At 47.0% G+C, this 23,648-nt stretch overlaps 1 protein-coding gene across 4 annotated transcripts in view; it reads left to right on the forward strand.

Annotated features, from left to right (window-relative positions):
- The window catches only part of LOC139361485 (disco-interacting protein 2 homolog C-like), a 225,944-nt gene that overhangs the window by 81,939 nt on the left and 120,357 nt on the right, over positions 1–23,648 (forward strand). The window contains exon 1 of one of the 4 annotated variants that reach the window (XM_071090070.1): positions 18,764–23,165. The exons of the other annotated variants lie outside the window; for them this stretch is intronic. The gene's annotated coding sequence lies outside the window, so the exon portion shown is untranslated. Of the gene's footprint in view, positions 1–18,763; positions 23,166–23,648 lie in introns of those variants that run through there. 4 annotated transcript variants of the gene reach the window in all.

Raw genomic sequence — 23,648 nt, forward strand, 5'->3', positions numbered from 1 at the left:
TGGCAGTGTGCTGCCTTCCGTCTTCTTTTTGGGGAGAATTAGTTGTGTTTGTGTGTACTGCTCAGCTCAGCCTCGTGCAGTTGTGTGGATGAGGAGCTTGGATGCTAGGTGACCCTCCCAGGCCTGCCTCCCACCTCCCTAGGCCTTGTTCTAAACTGACAGATAAACAGTGTGTTTTGGAAGAGGACAGCAGCAGGGCAGGAGAGAGTTTGTTCAGACTTTCTCCTTGCACTGACGTTTGAGCCTTCATCCAGCCTGGGCACTTTTACAGAGCTGCGTTTGTGTGTGGCAAACCATTCCCTCCCAGTAACCGTGCTTTCAGAGGTTTGGAAATGTGACTTAACTCATCTTCAATTTAAAGCATACTATCAAATTTTAGTGTTGAAACTGATGTATTTTATGGCCTTTATTTGATTTCTCTTGATTTTTTTTCCCATATGAGACAGGGCATCTTAAGGGACACAGCCTGGTGTTGGCCCCCTTTCCTAAGGATGGAAGTGAATTCTGAAAGCCCTTTATGTAGGCAGCGAAGGCCTCTTTTATTTTGGCCTAGTCAGGTATATAATTCTTTTTCTCTTTGGTTTTTTTGAGACAGGCAAAAAAACCTTTTTGTTGCCCAGGCAGTGGTGTGAGCACAGCTTACTACAGCCTCAACCTCCCAGGCTCAAGTGATCTTCCTGCCTCAGTCTCCTGAGTAGCCAGGACCCACAGGCACATGTTCCATGTGTCCCCATGCCTGACTTAGTTTTGTATTTTTTGTAGAGATGGAGTTTTGCAATGTTGCCCAGGCTGGACTTGAACTCCTGGACTTAAGCAGTCCAGCTGTCTCAGCCACCCAAAGTACTGAGATCACAGGCATGAGCCACCGTGCCTGGCCAAGTGTGTTTCTAATTTCAAAATTAAGAGGACACCCATCCAGTTAATTATATCTCTATTGGAACATGCTGCTTATAGTGCATTAGGAAAAATCATCCAGAACTTGGAAAAGGAGCTGGACAGACACAGCCCTTCGAGGTTGTCTGATGAACCCCTGGGGTCTTTAACTATCTGGAGGGATGTACCATGTCAGACTCACTGTTGACCGGCTGAAGCCTAGGTTTCATGAGGTTATGTGTCAGCTTGTAGTACTTTCTCTGGCAAAGATGCGAGTGACTTCTGCTCAGTGACAGGCTCATCTCAGGGACTTCATGGCCTGAGGGACGGCAGCCTGTTTGAGCTGATCGAGCAATCTCGCACTACCCTTATTTTCTGAAACGCCTATGAGTGACTTCTCACACGGTCTTTGAAGCGGCTTCATGCCCGCGCTCCTTGGTAATGATCGAATGCTTTTTTTGACCCCTCATCCCTTTCTTTGGGGTGTTCCAGTCTCAGTTCTCATGATGTGTTCTGCTTCTGCAGGAATTTCTGAAGCTGCTGAGTGTAGAAAAGCACTGAGGAGGCTGTGCTCCCACCCCTGTGAGCCTTCCAGGCGTCATCCTCTCCCCTTGGTGAGGCAGCGTCCATGACACACCGAGGAGGCTGTGCTCCTGTCCCCCGTGAGCTTTCCAGGCATCCTCGTCTCCCCTCCAGGAGGACAGGAGGAACCTTTCAAACCCTTCTTAAACTTGTTTTCATGTCTTTGTTTTAACAGTTTTCTTTGCATCGTCTCCCTTATCCAGAAGTGAGGGTGAACGCCGAGTTATTCACGGGAGTCAAGAAACCACACGCAGCCCAAAGTGACGTTTGTTTCCCTGAAATGATTTGTGTGTGTTCACCTTAAAATGCAACTCAGTAAAACAGGTGTGTTTTGAGGAATGATTTTAAATTACCTAGGTAAAAATGTGACAGTTAAATTTCATCATCTGTGTGGGTGTCCACAACCCCCTTCTGTGATTGCATGTGAGTTTGTGACTTGTGGTTATTTTTGAAGAAAGAAAATCTGTTGCTGAGGACTTCAGATGGTGTGCTGGGATTCTGTAGGGTGGACATCAGGGGCTTCAGTGTGTGGCTTCCTTGAAGAGGTTCAAATTAAGGCTGAGAGTCCCTACTCCAAAATGCTCCAAAACCTGAAACATTCTGAGCTTCCTCATGACACTCGAAGGAAATGCTCTTTAGAGCACTTTGGATTTCAGGCTGGGGATGGTCAACTGGAAAGTGAAATATTGCAAGACCCTTCTGGCCGCAGGAGCTTGGATAAGGACATGGAGGGGGCCTGTGCCAGGTATCCCTGGAGTGTGAGGCAGCCTGGGCTCTCTGACTGGTTTTTTGTAGGAGCCACAGAAGGGAAAAGAGGGTCAAAGTGGCCACGCCTGGCTCCTGAGAAGGCTGGACCAGAAGGAGGTGGATGCGGAGGACAGCAGTTGAGTCCCCAGCGTCCGGGACTCCTGTCCCTGGTGGAGTTGAGAGCCTCCTCTAGTTGTGGCCTCTCCGCTGTCAGCAGCCACTGAGGCCTGAAGGGAGAGGGGGCTGAGGAGAGGAGGAAGGATAGGCCTGCTTCTGGAGAGGGCCAGCATCGGCCTGTGCTAGCCTCGTTTGTTACTCCTGCGTCCAGTGTGCACGGCCGTGCCTCGTGGTGTAGCGGTTCCCGGGATGCACAGCGCTCTTGTCTGCAGTAACGTCTTTGTCTCCGACCCTTGGAGGCAAGTTACCTTTTTCTCCAGTGAAAAGAGGTAGAAAATCTTACAGAAATGCATTTGCTCTAATGTCTGTTTTCCGATAAGACATGGTCGCTTAGGCTAAATCTTTGTGAGGTCAAGACAGGAGGATCACTTGAGGCCAAGGGGTTGAAGACCCGCCTGGACATCATAGCAAGACCCCATCTGTATAACAGAAGTTAGCTGAGTGTGGTGGTGCGTGCCTGTGGTCCCTGGTACTCTGGAGGCTGAGGTGGGAAGATCACTTAAGGCTACAGTGAGCTGCTATTGCTCCACTGTACTCCAATCTTGGCGACAGAGCCAAGACCCTGTCTCAGAAAGAAAAGTTAAAAAAAAAATCCAGAAATGTCATTTTCTTTTAAAATCATCCCAAAAGAAAAATCGTTTTTTTCTAAGAATGTAAAGGGTAACTGATACGATTCTTTCCTTGCATTGTTTCTCCTTTTCGAATATTTACAGTAGTCCGTCCACATCGTCTCTCATCTCATTACAAAGCAGCAGGTGTCTTTGAGGTTAGTGGTGTTTCTCTGTGTCGCACCTTGGAGAACAGCCAGCATGAAACCTCTTACCACGATCGTGCACATCGTTTGTAGTCCCAATTAAAATCCTCTCCAGAGACGCCTGTGCTGCTTATTATAGCAGAACTTTGGTTGTGCTGAAATGTGCATTCAGCTAATGGTTTTAAGTTCATATCTGAGATGATGCTGTATAATTCCTGAAGCGTATGGGATCAGTAATGATTGAAGATAATTCTGGCTGATGTCATTTGGAGGATATTTTTCACTTCAAGTTAAAACTTCCTTCGCGATAGTCATTTTGGGATTCATTTAACTATGTGCTTTATTTCATAGCTCAAATTTTCATTAGTCATTTCATACCATAGGATTTTGAAAGCAGATTTGGCAAAACCTTTCTAACAAAATGTTTGCTTATGATGTCCCAAGGAACAGCACTCAGAATTGCTGGTAACTGTGGTACATTTTAAGGCTGATGATAGAAGTCACTTGAATGGTAAGGGCTGCTTTGTGAGGCAGATGGGGTTTGAATCCCGACCCTCCTGATATGCAAGCCCTGACCGTGGCCTTCTCTCCTCTCCCCTGGGAGATGGGAAGGTGCCAGCATCTACCTCACAGGCCGTCCTGAGAACCTGGGACTAAGGGCTTGTGTTCCTCTTGCAGGTGGCACAGATGTGGGGGCTTGACGATACACACACTGCAGGCTGCCAGTGTCAGGGTAATCCAGTTTTAGCCATAAAGGTGGGATTTGCTTTGCTCCCCTGCAGACCAGGTGCGGTGCTGCTGTTGTAGCAGGTGTGTGGATCCTCTTGGGTGGTCCTCAGGTGGACAAGAAGTCACCGATTCGGATTCCCAGTGTTAGATGTGAGGGGACCATGGACCTCATGTGTTCAGAGGGGAGGAGTAAAAAGCTTCCCTTGTATTTCCAGAACTGTCTATCCCAGGAATGCCAAACCACTGGCTTTCACCTGACGCTGTCGTAGGTGACACTGTCTGGAAATGAGGACTCATGTTCCGCATACTTGAGCCAGTACCCGTCTCCCTCCAGGGCCGTGGCCCAGCCCTCCTCATTTCGCTGGGTTGCCAGCCTGGGGATCTGTAAGCCCAGTGACGTCTCCGGTCTCGGCCCCCGCTCCCCCTGGGGACAGGAGGTGGCTTCAGGAGGCTGGTGATGAATGCCTGAATGAAGCCGACTTGTGACTGCAGTTCTGTCTAAGGGCCTCCCCGGGTGTTAGATGTCAGTAAATGACACCTGTGTGTGGATCTCATGTGATGAGAGAAACAGTGGGGGAAACCAAAGCTTGTGGAGTCTACAGGTTCTGAACTTGGAGGTGTGTGCACCTGTGTACTTGGTGAGGGGTGTGACGTCCGGAATGAGTGTGCACGTGTGTCACGTTTGTGCATGTGTGGTTGAGTGTATTTAGCAGGTGTGGGTGGAGTGAGCATGTTCATGTGTGTCGTATGTATTTGAGGGTGTGTGTGGAGTGTGTACACGCATCATATTTGGTGAGTGTATTTGAGGGTGTGTATGGAGTACATACATGCGTTTGCGTGTATACTGTTGGGTGAAGCGGTGGCATGTGTGGAGTAAGCATGCACACGTGTATGCTGTGTGTGGGGTTTCTAAGTGGTCCTCCCCTGAGCCTGCTCCTGGGCCCTGCTGTCCTGGCAGCTTTACAGTTTGGTGCGTCTTTGATTCCGGAAGATTCTGGAACCAAATTCTGAAGCTGTGATCACAAACTTGCAGCCCTGGAGGACGCTGGCCTGTGGAGCCGGCACGAGGGTCTCTGTGCTGGCCTCTCCCTGGGCTCTGTCCACAGAAGAGCATGTCCGATGATTGAGCTGTGCGGGTCTGTGGCTCCCCAGCCTCGAGTCAGCCCTCGGTTCTGTCCCACCTCTGTTTTTCTTGCTGAGGGGCTCCGGGAAGTGGTGCCTGGGATGGCGTTTTCACCCTGGGGTTGCTTCGCCAGCTGCCCAGGTGCTGGCTGCCTAAGCCCTGCTGCCGTCCTGGGTGGACGGGGCTGTCGCGGGGACATCCCTGAGCACCCGCGGGAAGGCAGGTTTAGGAAGTGCCAGAGGTGAGTGGCTTCCTCTCACACTTGATTTTCTGGAAAGTTCTGGGTCTCCTGTTTTTCCCTAAGGGAAGTTAGAAACTGAGTTTCTCTTTAGGGGAACGTCTTTGCAGAGTCTGCTGTTTGAATGTTCCCCAGGTGTGGAATACTCGGGGCCATATGTGTTTGGGAGCATCCGTGTCCTGAGCGAATTCAGTAAGGAATGGAGAGAGACCTCCTATCAGCTTGGCCTCTGTTTCCAGCTTGTTGAGGGTTGACGGCTGCTGGTATCCCAGGGAGAGTTAAACACTGGGCGGTGTGGGATGGGAATGTTTGCTCTGACAAGGACAGTGGGAAAGCATCTAAACAAACGTCGCTGTTCTCTGGGCTCCTCGGGGTCGAGCTTGTTTTGTGGTGTTGAGGGAAAGCTACCCTTGTTCCTGTTCCTCACCATTTGAAAGGTGTCCAGGACACGTTCCTCTGGAGAGGTGATGTGCGTGAGTGGGGGTCAGGTCGCAGGCTCCGAGGTTATTTGGGACCTGTCAACTGATTTCCTGAACACACAAGTGCTTGGTAAAGATGTTCCTGATTAGCTAAAACATTTCAAGAGGACGTGATAGCTGGTGGTTGTTTAAAGACTATCACAATTTTCCTGTTACTTTTTAAATGCCTGTTGAATAAGGGAGGTTTCACGTATTTTTCTTTTCCTGTCTGCATACTTGATATTTTGTTTTTTGTTTTTCATGTGGGTGTGCAGTTAACAGGATTTAGAAACAGTCTCAGCCCTGGGGAGACTTCAGGGCCGCCTCAGTCAGTGCTGAAGGGAGGCAGGGATTTGGGGGCTGCTACCTCCACAGGAAGGGACACCAAGGGCCAGAGGTCAGCAATCTCAGTGAGGTCACAAAGACGGGCACACCCAGCACCCTGGCCCATGTGCCTCTCCTTCACCTTTGTCTCTGCTCAAAGCTGCTCTCCTGGGTCATCACGGGTGATCTTTAGGCACGTGATTGGTTCTTGCAGAAGTGGTGTCAGGCTGTGGTCAGTGTGGGCCCTCAGGACTTCCCTGTTTTTGGCTCACATCAATATTGGGCAGTGGTGTATGTTTGCTTTGGAGTGGTAGATCCGGTGGATTTTGGCTTTGCCAACTCATTTAATACCTGTTCTCCTAGGTGCTGGGACCCTCTCCTAAGCCGCCTGTTCTCCTAGGTGCTGGAGCCCTATCATAAGCCACATGTTCTCCTAGGTGTTGTGACCCTATCATTAGCTGTGTGTTCTGCTAGGCGCTGGGACCCTATCGTAAACTGCTTGTGAGAGATCTCGGAGGTGCTCCTTATGAGGATCCGCTGCCTGACCTGAGGTGGAACAGTTGCAATTCAAAACCACCCCCCAGAAAAATTGTCTTCCATGAAACCCATCCCTGGTGCCAAAAAGGCTGGGGGACAGCTGGCCTAACGCGGGCTAAGATGTCAGTAGATTTTTGGACTTTGGGCCTCAGTTGAAGAGGATTAGATTTTGAAAGGTGGGGTTTGAAGGCTTCTAAAGGGCAGGTTTTCATCTCCAGTGGGGCCTGGCCAGAACTGGGTAGAACTGACCCAGAAGCTGACAACTAGTCAGGCTGGCTCACTGCCTGTGTCCTGTGTGTGCAGCCTTGCTGTTTATTCAATTGTCTGGTGGTGGTGTGGATTCCATCCACAGCCTCAGAGTAGTGGAAGCCATTACTTCAAGGCTGACCTTATTTAACTTTATCAAAAAGACATGAAAATCATTTAGTATAAATCTTCCAGATACCTGTATCCTTTCTTTTCCCAGAGGCTTTTAAGTATTGCAACTTAAAAATCTTCAAAAATAACTTGAAAGGAAAACCTCTAAATATATTTTTGATGAGCACCCTTGAGAGCTTTAATATGTGAAGTAAATTCCCTTGACTTTTGTATTCCTAGAAACTCGTTCATGTTTGCAGATGACTTTGTATTTTGTCAACAGTGGCCACTGGTTGGTGACCATCAACACCTGCCGTGTATCATTTAGAAAGTTGGATGTGGATGTATTCACTTTTCAGACACACAAACACATGGGCTGTTTTTGGTTTTGATTTTTTTGGTTTTTTTTCTCCCCCCAGCTGAATTCAAGAAAGGGAAACAAGCAGACAGAGTAAGTACAAGAAAGCGTCTAAGTGGCTGGGTGGGGGATCCTACTATGGTGTTGGATTGTGTTCTGCCAGACATCGCTCCTCGAAAAGCTGACCCTGAAATGGCTGGCATTGCCCTCACCCTGGGACATTCGTCTGTCTCACCAGAAAATGAAGAATCTGCCAGAGTACTGTGAGTCAAATTCAGTCAGAACTCGATTAACTAAGAGGCTTTGTCTCAAAGGCCAAAACATGAGGACACATTTTTAATTTTTAAGGAGTGCTTCATTGTGAGTCAGTTCTGATGTGTACTGCATTAGGAAACCTCTGAACTTCCACGGTCAGGCCCAGAACTCTGAGGGAAAGTGGTTGTGCCCTTCCCACTGTTTTTGTCACTAGCTGTATTGATTTCCTTAAAACCCTTTTTATATGAGTTCTATTATAGTTTGAAAAAAATTCACTAGGTAGAACTGGAAGCGTTTGCGCTGTGTTAATACTCATGACCCGTTCTGGGTCTCGGTGTATGTGTACTGTATAAATGTACATGTGTGTATGTGGTGTACACATACTACGTGTATTTCCACTGCATGTATTTACAGTGTATAGGTATGTACACTACATTTGTGTCCTACACACGTGCATGCTGTAGGCATGCATGTACATGTGTATATGTGTGTATCTACGGGGATGATTATATGCACACTAGTTGGACACCTATCTGTTCTACATGTGCACATACATGCATGTATTTAATGCCATATACATACCTGTGTACGTGCACCATGTGGGTATGTGCACATTATTTCTGCAGATGTATATATACATATGTGCACACAAGCATGCATGTACACTATGCACACTGAATAAACTTCTGGATATGTACACAATAATACGTATACATGCTGCATATGTACGTACACTATTGCATATGTGTATACGTTTTATACGTTAGTGTACTGATGTACATTGTATACATGTGCATATGTGTACACTGCACATGTGTATGCATGCTGTAGTGCACCTACGTACATTGGATAAGAATGTATGTTATATGCATGTGTATACATATAGCAAATAGCATACCTGTGTACATACGGATGTGCATGTGTATGCCATATACATGTACATACAGGTTATAGTATACCTGTGTACACTGTATGCATATAGACGTGTGTACATGCTCTGCATGTACATACATGTTAGCATACCTATGTACATTTGCTATATGGATGTGTGTATGCTCTATGCTTGTACACACGTAGTGAACTTGTTTGTACACTATATATATTTGGATGTGTGTACACTCTATGCATGTACCCTACATGGATCTGGATGTGTGTGCACTCTGTACGCACGTAGTGCACTTATGTACACTCCCCGTATTCGGATGTGTGTACGCTCTATGCAGGTACACGTGTTACAGTGTGCCATATACGTACATTATGTGGATGTAAATGTGTGTGTGCGCTCTATGGCACCAGGAATAGGGCTCCCGCAGGGATCCAAGAACGCACCATCTCGCTGGCACCGGAGCGTGTAGGATGAAAACAGTTGTTTGTTACAACCTAGTTGAAATTTGGCAGGTTACTCTACCCTTTGCAACGATTTAGGAACAGTCACTTCATTGATGTGTGTGTTCCTGAAATCATAAACAGCTCTGTGAGGTGTGTCTCATCCCCAGACGAGAGAGGGAACTGAAACAACAATGACTCGGTCACTTAAGTGAGGTAGAACTAACAGAGCAGCTGTCTAGCTTTCCGTATTATAACTTTGTCAGCAGCTCAATGAGAAATCGGCACTCATCAGGAAATGTGTCCACTTTCTACTGTTCTTTATTCGTGGCGTATTAACTGCCTCGTGTTATTCCTCACAATGTAGCAAAATCCCTCCTAGAGTTGTGAATATAAACAGTTCATGACAAATGTAGTATCTTCTTTGTAACATTGAAAACGATATGTAAGTTCATCTTCAGATATTGTTTGGAAGGATGAGAAGGAAGATGTTTAGGACAAAAGAATAGAGAGCTTTCAAGTAAACAGGGAAAATAAGGACTTTGTGCAAAATATTTCCAAATTTGGAATTTGAGAATACTAAATCTCACATCTAAGATCATAGGTAGTTTTTTTTTTTTGGGGGGGGGGTTAAAATTAGTACTTGGTTTTCCATGCCTTTGGGAATTTCAGTCCTGATGGAGGATTGCAAGAATAATCTGATTTTTCAGAACAGAAGGGCAGTCTGTCTCAAAGGTAAATTCCAGGTTGTACCATAGAGAAATAGAAATTGCTGTCAACTTTCTGTAAGGTTCTTCAGTTCTTTCCTCTTCTGTGGTTAAAAAACCATCTCTGGGTTTAGTCTCAGCCAAGTTCCTCTTATGAGGTTGCCTCACATTTCGCACAGCTGTTGAGAGTCTTCATCATTCGTAGTTAACTTGTTAAAAGCAAAACCTTGTACTAGTTAGATCTGGGCTCCTTGAAGGCAGGGGTTTGTTTTATATTTTTAATAAGCAGCAGGGTGATGGCAGGGCTAGGGCCCTTCATCCCATCATGCATTCCTCTGAGCTTTCAGAGCTCTCACTGCATGCTGAGTGGTGTTGGCTGTTTAGGGTTTAAATAGGAAGACGAGGCTCTGCGACTTGGGACGCTCTTACTACCTTCATAGAGAGCTTGGTGACAGTTCAGCATGACAGTTTGTGACCCTGCTGTGTATACTTTGTTACGGCCTCACAGAAAGGGTATTGATTTAAACGTGACTAATTTCTTCATGTTTGTTTTTGCCTTTATTCCTAGTTACAGTCCTGATAATTTTTCTTCCTTTAAAATCTTGCTAATGGCTAGTGAATTAGTGATAAACTATATTTACGTGTTCTCTAAATCTAGCGATTTAATTGGAGGTCATTCTTCTTGCACCATGTGTCAGTGCTATGTCAGGATGGCTCAGTTTTACATTGTCAAAGGATTAACTAGAGCAGGATGCAGCCTTACTGGAAATTGCTCGTTTGTGAAATACAGGCACTTTATTTTTTGTTATACTCGAGGTGTGTTCAAATGTAAACATTTTGAGCCGTGTTAGAAGGATATACAAGATTGTAATGAAGAAAGCAGCAACTTGATCAAGTACTAGCTAATGAATTTTATGTTTTAAGTATATGGACTGTGGACCTTGGCAATCAGTTCTCATCTTGACCTTTTATTGTTTTATTAGAATCTTGCTCTGTCATCCAGGCTGGAAGGGTAGAGCCCAGGAGTACAATCTCCATTCACTGCAACCTCTACGTCACAGGTTCAAGCGATTCTTATGCCTCAGCCTCCCTAGTAGCTGGGGTTACAGGGTGTGTGCCACCATGTCTGGATAAATTATTTTTAGTAGAGATGGGGTTTTGCCATGTTGGCCAAGCTGGTCTGCAACTCCTGACCTCAAGTGATCCACCCACCTCAGCTTCCCAAAGTGCTGGGATTACAGGTCTGAGCCACCAGCGCTGGCCTGACCTTCTGTTCTAATATTGGTTATTCAGTCTCGATGATAGCACCTGGTTGTATTAACTTGGGGTAGAAAGCACAATTGCAATGAATCTGGTTGTGTATATACGTGCTGACTTAGCGTTCATGGCAGCACTGTGAGGTGGGCATTGTTCCTGAAGGAAGGCCGATGGGCAAGTCGGGGCTTAGATACGGGACTTGTGGGTAATCACTGCTGTCCCATGGCTGAGATCAGGCCTGTCTGTCGCCTGTACCCTGAACTCTGAACACACAAACGAGCAACTGTCAAGAGTCGGTGCTCGAGTGTGATGTGGCCTGTGGTGTTTGCCTCGCAGCGCTGCTTTGGCTCGGGGCAACAGGGCAACAGCTCCCTCCCTCGTTCGGCTGCCTGGGAGTCCCAGGAGAACCCACTGATACCGTTTATAAATGCCGGACATCGAGCGTTCTCCTTGGTACCAGCACATCTGGAATTGGACAGCTCGGTTAGATTCTCGGCCAGCAAACCTGTACAAGAGTGTGTGAACTCTGCGTTTGCTTCGCCCGGACAAAGGTGAATTCGTGGTCACTACTGGATGGCAACAGGTGTGGCCTCAGGAGCAGCACGGAGACAGGCACCCGGGTGCAGGAAGAGCATCTGCAAGAGGGGGTGGGGAAGGTGACAGACGCAGGTGCGAGTTTAGCTGTTACCGTGGATGGGGGGTGGTTGGGTAAGACCAGATTTTCTCATTGTTGCCCCTTTCTGAAAAAGACCCTGAATTGACTTCTCTGTGGCTCCTCGTGCCTCCTTGTCAGGTTGGAGGAGACTGCTCTCCTGGCTCAGGCCCTGCTTGCGGCATCACGGAAGCTGCTGTTGCTTGCCCTGCCCTCCCTGTGACGTCCTCTGTGCTGTTGTCCGGGAACAGTTCTGCCGAGCAAGCTTGGACTCTGCTCCCTTCTGCTCTTGGATTTCGTGTCTGGAAAGCTTGTGTTCTTTCCTGATTTTTGATGATGCTGAGCTATGTTTTTGCAAGGATCACGCGTGCCTATAGCAGGGAGAAGCCCCTTTGCAATTTTAACATCTTGACGCTCTCAAGCAGAGCTTGCTATCGAAGTTGACAGCCTCCTGTGTTTTTGTTTTGGCAGAAACTGAATTTCAGTCCTAGGACAGCTTCAGCACACTTGATCCTAGCTCTTCTCTCTCACTGCTCCCCTCGTGTGTGGCAGAAATCATATGCCCTGAAGTTTACCAGTCCCTTCATTTGAAAATCAGTTAGTGTATGTGATCCTCATGAGAATTTTACTTTTTATAAAAGCAATCGCAAAGACTGGGTTTTGCGAAACCAGTGTTTTATGTGTATATTAATTGCACTCACAATAAGCTTTGTCTTCTAAATATTTCATGTTTCAGATTAGCCCTGGAATCATGCCCTGGAGTAGTTTTGCTATTCCGCTTTTATTTTTGGCTAAGGTAAAGTTGAGAACATTGTGATATTAGATGTAGTGAGTCCTTTTAGTTTCTTCTATGTCTGTTTTCCTTTAAGCCAGAACCAGCAGACTGATACAAGTTTGTGAGCACCTGGCATCTCCCAGGCCTTTCCTGGGTCTTCCCTCCGCTGTCTTGTGGACAGAGCAGTCATTGGTGGAAGATGAACTTGAGAATCTGTGTGTGGAATTAAGTAAATGTCGTAGCTCTCTTCTGTGACAAACTGAATGACATTAAGCCCAGTAAATTGTAACAGCAGACTTTGCACATACAAAGCATTGAACACCAGGAAGGTAACCAGGCTGCGATGCTTCTGGTCCTGCACAAGACCTCCGGTATCACAGCGCATTTAACATACTGGCAGCATTGAGCGTTTGAAAATGTTGTGTATGTACCATGTCCGTGATTTTCGAGGGCCTGGATAAACACCTCTGGTTATCGCAATCTTTATCAATGGGAGCTTAAGGTTAGTACTGGGGCAGACTGTGTTTTAAAGAATTAAGGTGTCTCGAGTATGTTTCAGTTTTCCCATGAAGAAGAAACATGTCAGCTGTTCTTTCCTGGACTGTGGCTATCACAGTGCCCCACCACGGTTGGTCACATGTTTACTTCCCCTCCATTTAACCGGGCTGGGCTTGGGCCAGAGTACTTCGGTTGTCAAATGTCATATGAGGCTGAGGAACTGTCTTCTGCTTCATCATTAGCTTATGGAAACACTGTTTTCCAAAGCATACTCTCCTTTATCATTTGTGTTTATATAAAATAATGGAATGGTTATTTTAACTGTGCAGTTTCCTATGTTTGGTTATTTAATTGCAGAAAGATAATGGTTTTATTTTGCTAAAATCTGTGCTAGGAATTGTGCAAAATCTTTGTGAAATGCCCAGTTTACTAGCTTAAGTTATAGATCTTTGTATAGAAAAGAAAAAGCCTATTGCTACAAGGAGCATTGTCTTTATCGATGCAAAAAGCTTTAAACTTATTGGCCGTGTAGTAGGTAAAAATGCATCAGAATGTGACGAAAATTGAGAAAAGCATTGAAGTTTTAAAATCTGCTCTGCAGTTTTCTTCAACTCCCTTGCAAGATACTTAATTTGAATAAAAGACAGAATAAAGTGTTCCCACTGAGGAAAGTGGCAGGAGGACTGTTTAGAATGTGTTCTGAATCTGAGCAGTCCTGCCACACTCGTCTGTGATGTGGTGGTGTCCATGGTGTCACTTTTACAGAACTTTAAGAATGCCTCTGTGAATAAAATACATTTTATTCTTAGTATTTCTGTTTTGAGTTTTGAGGTGTGTAAAACGTGTTAATGGTTTCTTTCCCTTACAGAATTTGCTTGTTCTTTTTTTTTTTTTTTTTTTAAATGCCTACAAGACTCTGAAGCACATTAATCGCTTAAAAAGGAAAGAAAAAAAAAAAGGGCCAGGCGTGATGGCTCACGCCTGTAATCCCAGGGCTTTGGGAGGCCGAGGCGGGCGGATTGCTTGAGCCTCGGAACTCGAGACCCAGGGAACCAGCCTGGGCAACCTGGTGAAATCCCATCTCTACGGAAAACACACAAATTAGCTGGGCATGATGGCTGCACACCTGTAGTCCCGGCTACTCCAGAGGCTGAAGAGAATCGCTTGAGCCTGGGAGGTGGACCTTGCAGTCAGTGGAGATCACGCCCCTGCTGTCAAGCCTTGACAGAGTTGGGACCCTGTCTGAAAAACAGCAACGTTCATAACGTATGGGTGAACTGCCCGGCTGCTCTGTCTAGAGTAGAATAAATCTAATTATGTTTTTGCCTTTTATTAGCATTGAAATTTTCTTAATTATCCCTTTGTTTTCATTACATTGTAGCAATATATTGCCGCTTAGAGTCTGGAACAAGTAGGCTTCTCTGGATCAGGTTCTTACTGGATGGCTAAAACTTAGAATGATTTTTCCCTTCCTTGGATGCGACTTATAGAACTTTGCCTTTTGAGGTGATGTGCTGCATTTGATAGCGGACACAGGAATGCCCGAAGAATTCACTTACAGGGCTAAAATATACGTGCTTTGTAGTGTTTCCCTCCTAGAATGAAAACGGTACCTCTCATTTGTGGGTCGATGATGCTACTTGCTGAAAACTTTTAAATTTTTATTTATTTTATTTTTTTCAGACGGAGTCTTGCTCTGTCGCTGAGGCTGGAGTGCAGTGGTGTGATCTTAGCTCTCTGCAAACTCCGCCTCCCAGTTTCACGCCATTCTCCTGCCTCAGCCTCCCGAGTACGTGGGACTACAGGTGCCCGCCAGCACGCCTGGCTAATTTTTTGTATTTTTGGTAGAGACGGGGGTTTCATCGTGTTAGCCAGGATGGTCTCGATCGCCTGACCTTATGATCTGCCTGCCTCCTTCTCCCAAAGTTCTGGGATTACAAGCATAAACCGCCGCCCCCGGCCAAATACATGTTTGTTTACTGCCTCAGTCCTCCGTTGGGTAGCCCTGTTCTTCGTCGGATATTCAGGGAGCGGGGGCATCTTGAGTCTTGAAAGGTGTGCTCTGCGAGATGGGAATCTTCCGGCTGCTTATTTAGGGAATCCTGCCGGCTGTCATTTACTGGAGAGCGCAGTTTCCTGGCTGCCCTGGTCTTTGAGGGGAGGGAGACTGAGGGGTCATTTTCCCACCTGGACCAATGTGTTTATTAAACCTGGTTTGTGTATCATTTGGATCTTTTTATGAAGGAAAAGCTACATCTGTGACTTTCAGATGAGTGGAAGTCATGTTAAAAAATATATATATACAAATATATATATATATATAGGCTACTATGGAGAAGTTTTGTCCTTGTGACCTGTGAATACAGTCACAGGAGAGCAGAATGTTCACGGTGTGGGTGCTTACAGTGTACATGCAGAGTCACATTCTTCACTAGTATAACGTTAAAAAGTGACAAATAAGAGAAAAATATTTTGCTCATTACAACGTCGGTAAGAAGCTGGCAGCACTCTTGTTTTTGGAGGGGTGTGAAGGGAATATTGAGAAAGTGTCATCAACATTAGACTCGCCCACTCTGCAAATCCTGTGCCAGCTGGAGTGAGGACCCCGTGATGGAAAGATGCACCCCTCTTCCCGGAAGGAGTTGAATCTTTGTAGCGCTCAGGACGCATGGTTCATCTCTATATAAAGGCAGAGTGTGAAACGCCGTGGAGGCTGAGAGAAGCGATGTGGTTAGCAAGTATGAGTGAGACGTTTGGGGCTTGTTAGCACCTGGCGTGTGTGCAGCAAGCTTTGCTATCTGCACATGTGTGATTCTTAGAACACTGGCGTCTGGAACCGTGGGGGCTGTCGAGGGCCCCAGCTCCTGGCGGGCTGAGGAGTTCCCTGTTACCACCAGGATAACCGTGATTTTTGAAGGCTGTCACTCAATCCCAAGTCCTTGAAGGGGGCTCCTTTCAGAGAGGAAAACACCCCTAGAGCCTCAGGCAGAATTCAGTGATTTTTCTTATAATGTTGCTTAGATTTCGCAACACATGAAACCAAGAACATATTTCAGAATGCTTATGGTTCTTTTGTAACCATGGAAACAAAGTAAGTTGCAGTCGATGGACAGTTTGCGGAAGCTGAACTGCCTACATCGTGAGCACGGCGCTCTCCCTACCGCCCTGGGCCTTGCTCCGGTTTGCTGGGGAGGCTTTGCAGGGCCTCTTGTCTGGGATACCTCTCTCATGTCCCATGTTGCTACCCCTGGTTACAGCCATACTGCTGGGCACCTGCGACGTGAGGTCACTGAGTGGACACGGAGCCGCGGGGCAGCAGTTGGTCAGGAGGTGGCATCCACATGGTCCGAAACAGGTTTCTGTTCATTAAGAATGATCATTGCAATAAAAACAGAGTGAAAGAAAACTCTCCTGACCTGAGAATGCGTCCGCTGAGTTGCATAGGGAAGTGCAGTGAGGAAGGTGAGGGCTGAAAGGAAATGAGGGAGGGAGAGGAAAGGAGAGAAGGGAAGCGAAAGGGGGAGGGCGGATGGGAGTGAAGAGGGAGATGGAGGAGGAAGAAGAGAGAGGGCGGTGGGCAGGAGCCTGGGAAATGTGTCCCAGAGCCGGTTCCTGACCGTCGTGGGTGCGTCAGAGCTGATCTTCCAGGAGAGGTGGCCTGGGAGGGCTGACCCTTAGGAAGTGAGGGCCAGGGGGAGCTGATTTTTTGGCCCTCAGCGGGGCTGTTGTTGACCTGAGATACAGTCGATAGTTTTCCTGAAGAGATCGTCTGCACAGCCACCGTTTGCTGCCAGGTTGGAGACAGAAGTGCTCCTCCCCATGGATTCTTTCTAGTTTGTGGATTTTTCCCAGTTTACCTGAGCAGCCTGTCAGTGGAAATGTCGGGGATTACTAACATGTCTCCATTCTACAGAGCAGTCGACCAGCTTCCAATCCTGTAGTTGTTGGGGGCACCATTCCGGTCCTGTCAGTGCCGGCCCAGCGTGGAAGCCGCAGCCCGAGGTGCTGGGAAACCTGCGGGGCTCTCACTGCCAGGGTTCTGATGGGAATCGAGCGCCGGAAGAAAGATGTCCTTAGGGCAGAGCCTGGCGAGGAGGGGGTGCTGCTGTTGCAGCAGTACATGGAATTTCAAATGACAAATGAAACAAGCTTTTAATTATGACCAGAGCCCTATGCTCTGCGTTTCTTCAAATGGAAATGTTGTGCTGAAATGAAATTGCTGTTAATCGGTTGCCTCATGCAAGACGCAAGACGGAGGGCTGGGAGCAAAGTAGAACGTGGACTTATCTACAACGCTTCCTCCTCTCAGACTATCATCAGTTGGATGGTGCTACACAGGAATATGTGAGAATTCGTGTGAGAAAGGTGATGGGTGCAGACCTGTGTGACCGGCAGGTGTGTGGGGAGGTTTGAGAGAAGCTTTTGGCTGAAGTGATGTCAGATGCAGGTGCTGAAGTGTGATGTCTGTCTGGATGGAAGAGCACACACGCCTCTGGGCTGCGGGAAACAGATAAAGGAGGAGGTGGGCAGACGTGAGTCGTGTCTTAGGAATGGTAGCAATTCAGGCAGACCCAGGATCAGGCTCCCACGGGGGAGGAGTGGATATCAGGACCCAGGGAGCGTGGGGCGGGGGTCATGCCCAGGCCTCTGCGGGTCTTGCTCTTGTGTCAGCAGGGCCCTGTGCTTGCCCTCCTTAAAACTTTCCTGATCCATAAAACGGGCACGACAAAATCCACCTTGTGACACTGAAGCTTAAATGAGATGAGGTACATGGTGTCTTCCTTCCCTTCCTGACACATCCTAGACTCACAGCTATGGTAGCAGCGACAGACTGGATGGAATGCTGGAGCCGCTTTGCGCCTGGTGAAGCCACATGGATTTGTGCAGTGCTGGCGACTGTCTCTGAAAGCCTTTGGTCATGGCAGTGGCAGCCTGGAGTGGCTCTTGGCATACTTGAGTCTGTGGAGTGCAAGGTTGACTGGAGCTCCGAGGCCATTGATACTATCCAGGGGTGAGCTGATGAGGCCCTAAAACATGGGGGAAGGCCGAGAGGACTTGGCTGCCAGAAGCATTGTAGATTTCTGGCTTCGAGAACTGGCTGACTTATGGACATAGGAAGGTAAACCCAGATGGCTCCAAAATTGTAAGTCCAGAAGAAAGGTGGGAGGGTACAATTGCTGACTAGGTCATGGTTGCCCTGTCCCTTTGTTTCTGGCCATCGTTTCTCCTCCCTCCCCCTGCCTTTGTGGGCTGGAGGGCCTGAGCCTGCACAGCGGTCTATTTCATGATGACAATGGCCGATTATTACCCTGCAGTAAGAAGTCTCTCCATTTTATTTGGCAGCAGTAGTTAAATAAATTTAAGGAGTGATGGTGTAGTAGTATTTGTTTTATTTGTGCTTTTTTTTTTTTTAAGTGTCATTTAACTGAATGTTATTTCCAATTTCACTGATCACTTTGAGAGGCCAAAACATGCTTTGATTTGTTATTTTGTGTTTGAGCTAGTTTATTGCCTCACAGGAATGCCAAGTATTCTGTTGTCACACATCATTAAGTATCTCAAATTGTGTTACTATAATACTTAGCTGAATTACCTCCCTTGTTTTGGCTTTTAAAAATCTAAAATCTGTGTGAAACACAGGATGGTGCATCTCCATTGAGGGTTGTTGAGAAGTGTGACTTTTGCTGGCATGCTTGAGAATCAGTGACATTATTTTATAGAAACACTTTGTAACTGACAGCAAAGCTAGAAGCTCCTGTAAAGGGCAGAGTAGGCAACGTGTGATGCTTTGAGGGCCACAGAAGTCTCTGCATATATTTCTTTTGTGAAAACTTCAACGTGTAAAAATCCCTGGCCAAGGCTCGGTCGGGGATCATGGTTTGCAGACCCTTAACAGCAGTTTAGCTGAAAGCTGGTCTCCCATGCGGTGAGCAGGAGCCCACCTCATTGCTTCAGCCAGGAAGATGCTGCCCTCATGCTGGAATTTACTTCAAACAAACTTGAAAGCTCTGGCACTGCTGCTCATTTCCATACTGTTGCAGGCTATCTAAAATACGGAGGATGCCTTGGCGTTTTGATTTTGTTACTCCTCTTGAACGGCTCTGAGATGGCTCATCGCGAGTTAGACATTTGCAGAAATGATCAAGCAGAGCTGCAGTCATCTTGCAGATCAAGTGAAGTTTTTTCTGAAAACTCGTTACAGGCTTAAATTTCTGATCCCGTTCCATCCACTGATCTTGTATGATTGGTTTCTTTTTGTACCCATTTGGGTCTATGAAGCGTCTCCCCACCGTGGTAGAAATTTAGCTCTGATATTGTGCGTGAGTCGGTATCCTCACTCCTCATCTGCGAGGAGAAAGTGCTGCAGGTCCTGTGTGGTTTCCATCCCCTCCCTGCACGCGGATGGATTGGGAGGTATTTGTGGTGTGTGAACTTGCTACCCCCAGAGCCTTCTGCTTCATTCCCTGGACCGCTTTCCTCCCTCCTCCCTCCTGACTCATTCCCCTGGACCACACTTCTCCCTCCTGGTTCACTCCTTGGGCCGAACTCCACCCTCCTCCCTCCTGGTTCACTGCCCTGGGCCCCCACGCCTCCCTCCTGGTTCACTCCCCTGAGCCCCCACGCCTCCCTCATAGTTCACTCCCCAGGGCCCCCACGCCTCCCTACTCTCCTGGGCCACATTCCTCCCTCCTGGTTCACTCCCCTGGGTCCCCAATCCTCCCTCTTGGGGGCTTGGTAGTTTCTGATATGCTTGTGCCAGCACGATAAGGCTGAGTGGCAGCTCCAGGGCTGCGGCTGCTCACGCAGCTGTGGCATGAGTGCAGAGAACTGCGGGGATGCAGCTGCCCTTGCTGTGAGGCTTCGAGTGTCATAGTCGATATGGGAAACTGGGTGGGATGTGGATGTCCCAGGAAGGGACAGGAGCCTCCCCTCAGCCTCTGTCAAACAGTTCTCAGCCAGGCGTGGTGGCTCACGCCTGTAATCCCAGCACTTTGGGAGGCCGGGGCGGGCAGATCACCTGAGGTCAGGAGTTGGAGACCAGCTTGGCCAATGTGGTAATTTTTGACGCATTAAGGAAAATGACTCACACTAGTTTGCCTTGCTTTTTAATTGATAATTGGTATACCCCAGTAGTCTGAACTTGTTAAGCAACCATTCTTACCGAAAGACTAATCTTTAAAAGTCTCTTCCTCTTGACACGTCTTTGGCTGCTGTAATCAAATGCAATGTAATCAGCACTGGTTAATGGCTTTCCTTGCTTGGCTAACAAATGCTCCTCAAAAACTTTGATTTCTTGTTATTTTCATTTATAATTATGTTTTAAGCCTTCTAATTTTTCTAGCTTTCCTGCAAGTTGGGAATAACTGTGATGGGTGCTTAGTTTGGGATGTTGACGTACACTCTATGCCCAGCTACTATGCCATTGTGTGAACACTGATTTCTCACTTTCTCATGAAGACTGATTTCACCTAGTTTGGTAAATTCTATTAATTTTAAGGAAGGGGGTGGAATGCAACTGCTGTTAGGAGGCTTTTCTAAGGATCGGGGAAATGTTGCCATGATTATTACCATTACAGAAGGCACATAAAAATACGTGCTGCCTTCAGTCATGATGAATCTGTAAGTCCGCATCTGTGACTGCAGAAAACGGCAGCCCCAAATCTTAAAATCGTGTGGATGCACCAAGCCCATCTGCAGGGCACTGTGGAGCAGCCTGCATTAGCCGAAGTTGGCCCACAAGCCCTGAGGGATGGTGTCTGAGTTATGATAAGGCTCTGACTTGGGATTAAACAGGCCTCCAAATAGTGTGATATTCTAAACAAAGACATGATACTGCCCAGGGAGCCCAGTGGGCACCTGTAGGCAGTGTAGGTGAGAAAAGGTTCCAAAGAAGATTCCTGCAGCTCAGCTAGGAGGATTCTGTAAGGCAGTAGACACATCAATGTTCACATAGGAGTGTTGAGCTATATTCATTCCTTTTAAGCAGCCAGGCTTGTGTGTGTTTTTAGGGGCACTCACATGGCGCCCTTTCCACCCTCACTGCCGGTTGTGCCTGTTTGATGTTGCGGACTTCTGTGTTAAGTGTGTCCACTCTCCAAATGTATCTCTGTCTCTAGAATATTTTAGAGTAGACCATTTATTGTTTAAACGCTTGTTTTTAGTGAGGAAGAAATCTTTAAAATGGGCCATACCGACCCTGCTATAAATGTTGAACAATGGCACGTGTAATGTTTAACACGTAGTGTTTAAAGTAGAAGACAGTTTAATTTAGAAATCCTGTTGCAATGCCAACTTAAATTACGACCATCTGTACACATATGGAAAAGAATGAGAGTGAAGGTACAGAATTGGAATTTTGTCTATTTTGTAGAGATTCTGTAATGTATCAGGTACAAGTCTCACTTCATGATTTAAATGCATGAAGCTGAAATTAGAAAACTTGACAAAAACATGCCTTTGAATAGTGAGCCTTTATCCTCCTTGAAATAGTGATTCATTCACTAAAACGTCCACCTGCAACTTTGTCAAATACATTTGTTGCATTAGTCCTCAAGTGAGCTCAGTTTTCCAGACAGACAGATTATTACTGTTTAAAGTTTGTCCTGATGATGTTGGTGAACAGGGAAAATCCTTTGACGTGGATCCTCTGTGTGTGTTACACATCAGACGCGGCCTGCCCAACCCTCTGCCTGTAACTGGGAACCTTGACTGTCAGGATCATTGTAGAGAACCTTGAGGAAAGCAAAACAAGCCTCTGGAGTAGCAAAAGATGTAGCTGATTTCATGCAATAAAACTTACACATTTTTCTTTAAAATGCTTCCTTCGGAACGTCAGCTTGCTGACTATCTTAGAATCGCTGTAGTCCGCTGACAGCAGTCGTGGGAACAGGTGCATGGCCTGGCTGATGCAGGAGGGTCTCAGAGTGGAGCCACACTCCTGACACTGAAGGAGGGGCTGGAGCCATCACGCTCGTGACTCGTGCAGATGGCCTTGGCTGACCTCCAGAAGAGAAAACGTCAGTATCCAAGGAGGAAAAAGTCTATTAATTTCATGAGTGTTTGCCTTCGCAATGGCTAATACCCTGAGTTTGTGGCACCTGCTGTCTCTGGAATGAGGAGTCTTCCCTTCCTGGCAGACAAGCTCTAGATGGGAACAGGAGCTGTGGTTGCTGGATTGAAGAGGTTTCCTTCTTGGGGAGGTGGTCTTCGAGCCTGACATGAAGGAAGCTGTGACTGGCGGGAAAGGGCCTTGGAGACAGTGTATTTACCAGGAGGGTTGGTGACTGAGAACCATCCTGTTCCGAGTGTTGCCATTCTGATTCTAGAGTAAACTTGGGGAGAAACAACAGCCAAAAGCCTCGAGGAATATTCTGTGATGTTGATGACATTTGGTAGATTTGTTGCTGAGACTCTGAAATGAGAAGCCCTGGAGGTGCAGGTCTATCAGGCCGTGGGACGTGGGAGAGCTGCTGCTTCAGGGGTTGGAGTCCCCGTGCCAGAGGCTCAGTCCTGCAGAGACTTCTGCACAGTGGGCAACTGATGCCTCCGGTTGATTGTGAGTCCCCCAGATGAATACCCATGAAAGGTACCATGTCAGCAAAGAGTCAAACTCTGTGAAGCATTCGGAGATTTATTCTGAGCCAAATGAGTTACCATGGCCCTTGATACTGCCCTCAGGAGATCCTAAGAACGTATTCCCAAGGTGGTCAGAGCCCAGCCTGGTTTTATAGCTTTTAGGGAGGCATAAGACAATCAATCAAATAAATGTAAGATGTACATGGGTTTGGTCTGGAAAGGTGGGACAACTGGAAGCAGGGGTGTCCAGGTCATAGGTAGATTCGAAAATTTCCTGATTGACAGTTGGTTAAGAGAGTTGTCAGATAAGGGGTTGTGGAGACCAAGGCTTTGTCATGTGGAGGAAATCCTCCAGGTAGCTTTGGAGAGAATAGATTGTAAATGTTTCCCATCAGACTAAGCGTCTAAGTTCTGTCTAATTCCAGAAGGGAGGTGGGGTGATGAGGCAAGTCCGACCCCCCAGCGATCATGGCCTGGACTAGTTTTTCAGATTAGCTTTGGAATGCCCTTGTCAAAAGCAGGGGCTGTTCAGATGGGCAAAGGGGCTTCGAATTCTAATGTTTTTAAAACCAGAAAGTGATTGTGTTTTTTTCTGTGGATGACAGCCAGTGTAGTAATTAATATTTTATTAGCAGATTAATTTGGAAGTCAATGTGTTTTCAAGTATGTTAATTATTAAATCATCAACAAACAGAGAAGGGCTTACTTTGAAACCAGCCTGAGACTCAAGAGGCTCATCAAAGAAAACGATGGACTTGGGAGAACTGATTCACGTGTTTACTGTGCCAAGTTTCAGACATTATGAGAAGTCTGTGCTGATACACTGTGACTTGAGAACTTAAATCTTGATGGACTCTTAAGAGTGAGGCTTTTTTTTTCTTTTCTTTTTAAATGGTCAGTGTTTCTGTCTCCTGTGTTTTGTCTTCCAGCCGCTGAGCACTTTAGCTTTGTGTTCACGTGGCCTTGTTCTCCGAACCACCTGCTTTGTGGCTCCTCTGTCCTGCCCACCTTGATCGCGTCTTCCCTGCCCCGTGGGTTTTATCCCGAGGACTGTTCTCCGCTGTGGGGAGGGGAGGATCAGTGGACACTGGCTTTACCGACTCATTTTCTGTGTAGCTCCCAGTTTCTCAAAATCTTAATTGTCTTGGATTCCCTGTGAAACTGGGAGTCAGGCCTTGGGCGCAGTACTGGGGCAGGAGGGAGAGACGAGAACAGGAAGGATGGGTTTGTCAGGGGAAGGAACCCCTTGCCAAATTCCTGTGTCTGTTTTAGGTTAAAGATGAATGGCCGGATGGTGGATGTCTCACCTGCTGTGGCTGGACCTCGCTGTGCTGAACCCTGAGCA

This window comes from Macaca nemestrina, unplaced genomic scaffold (genome assembly GCF_043159975.1).
Source record: "Macaca nemestrina isolate mMacNem1 unplaced genomic scaffold, mMacNem.hap1 Scaffold_52, whole genome shotgun sequence".
NCBI classification, from domain to species: Eukaryota; Metazoa; Chordata; class Mammalia; order Primates; family Cercopithecidae; genus Macaca; species Macaca nemestrina.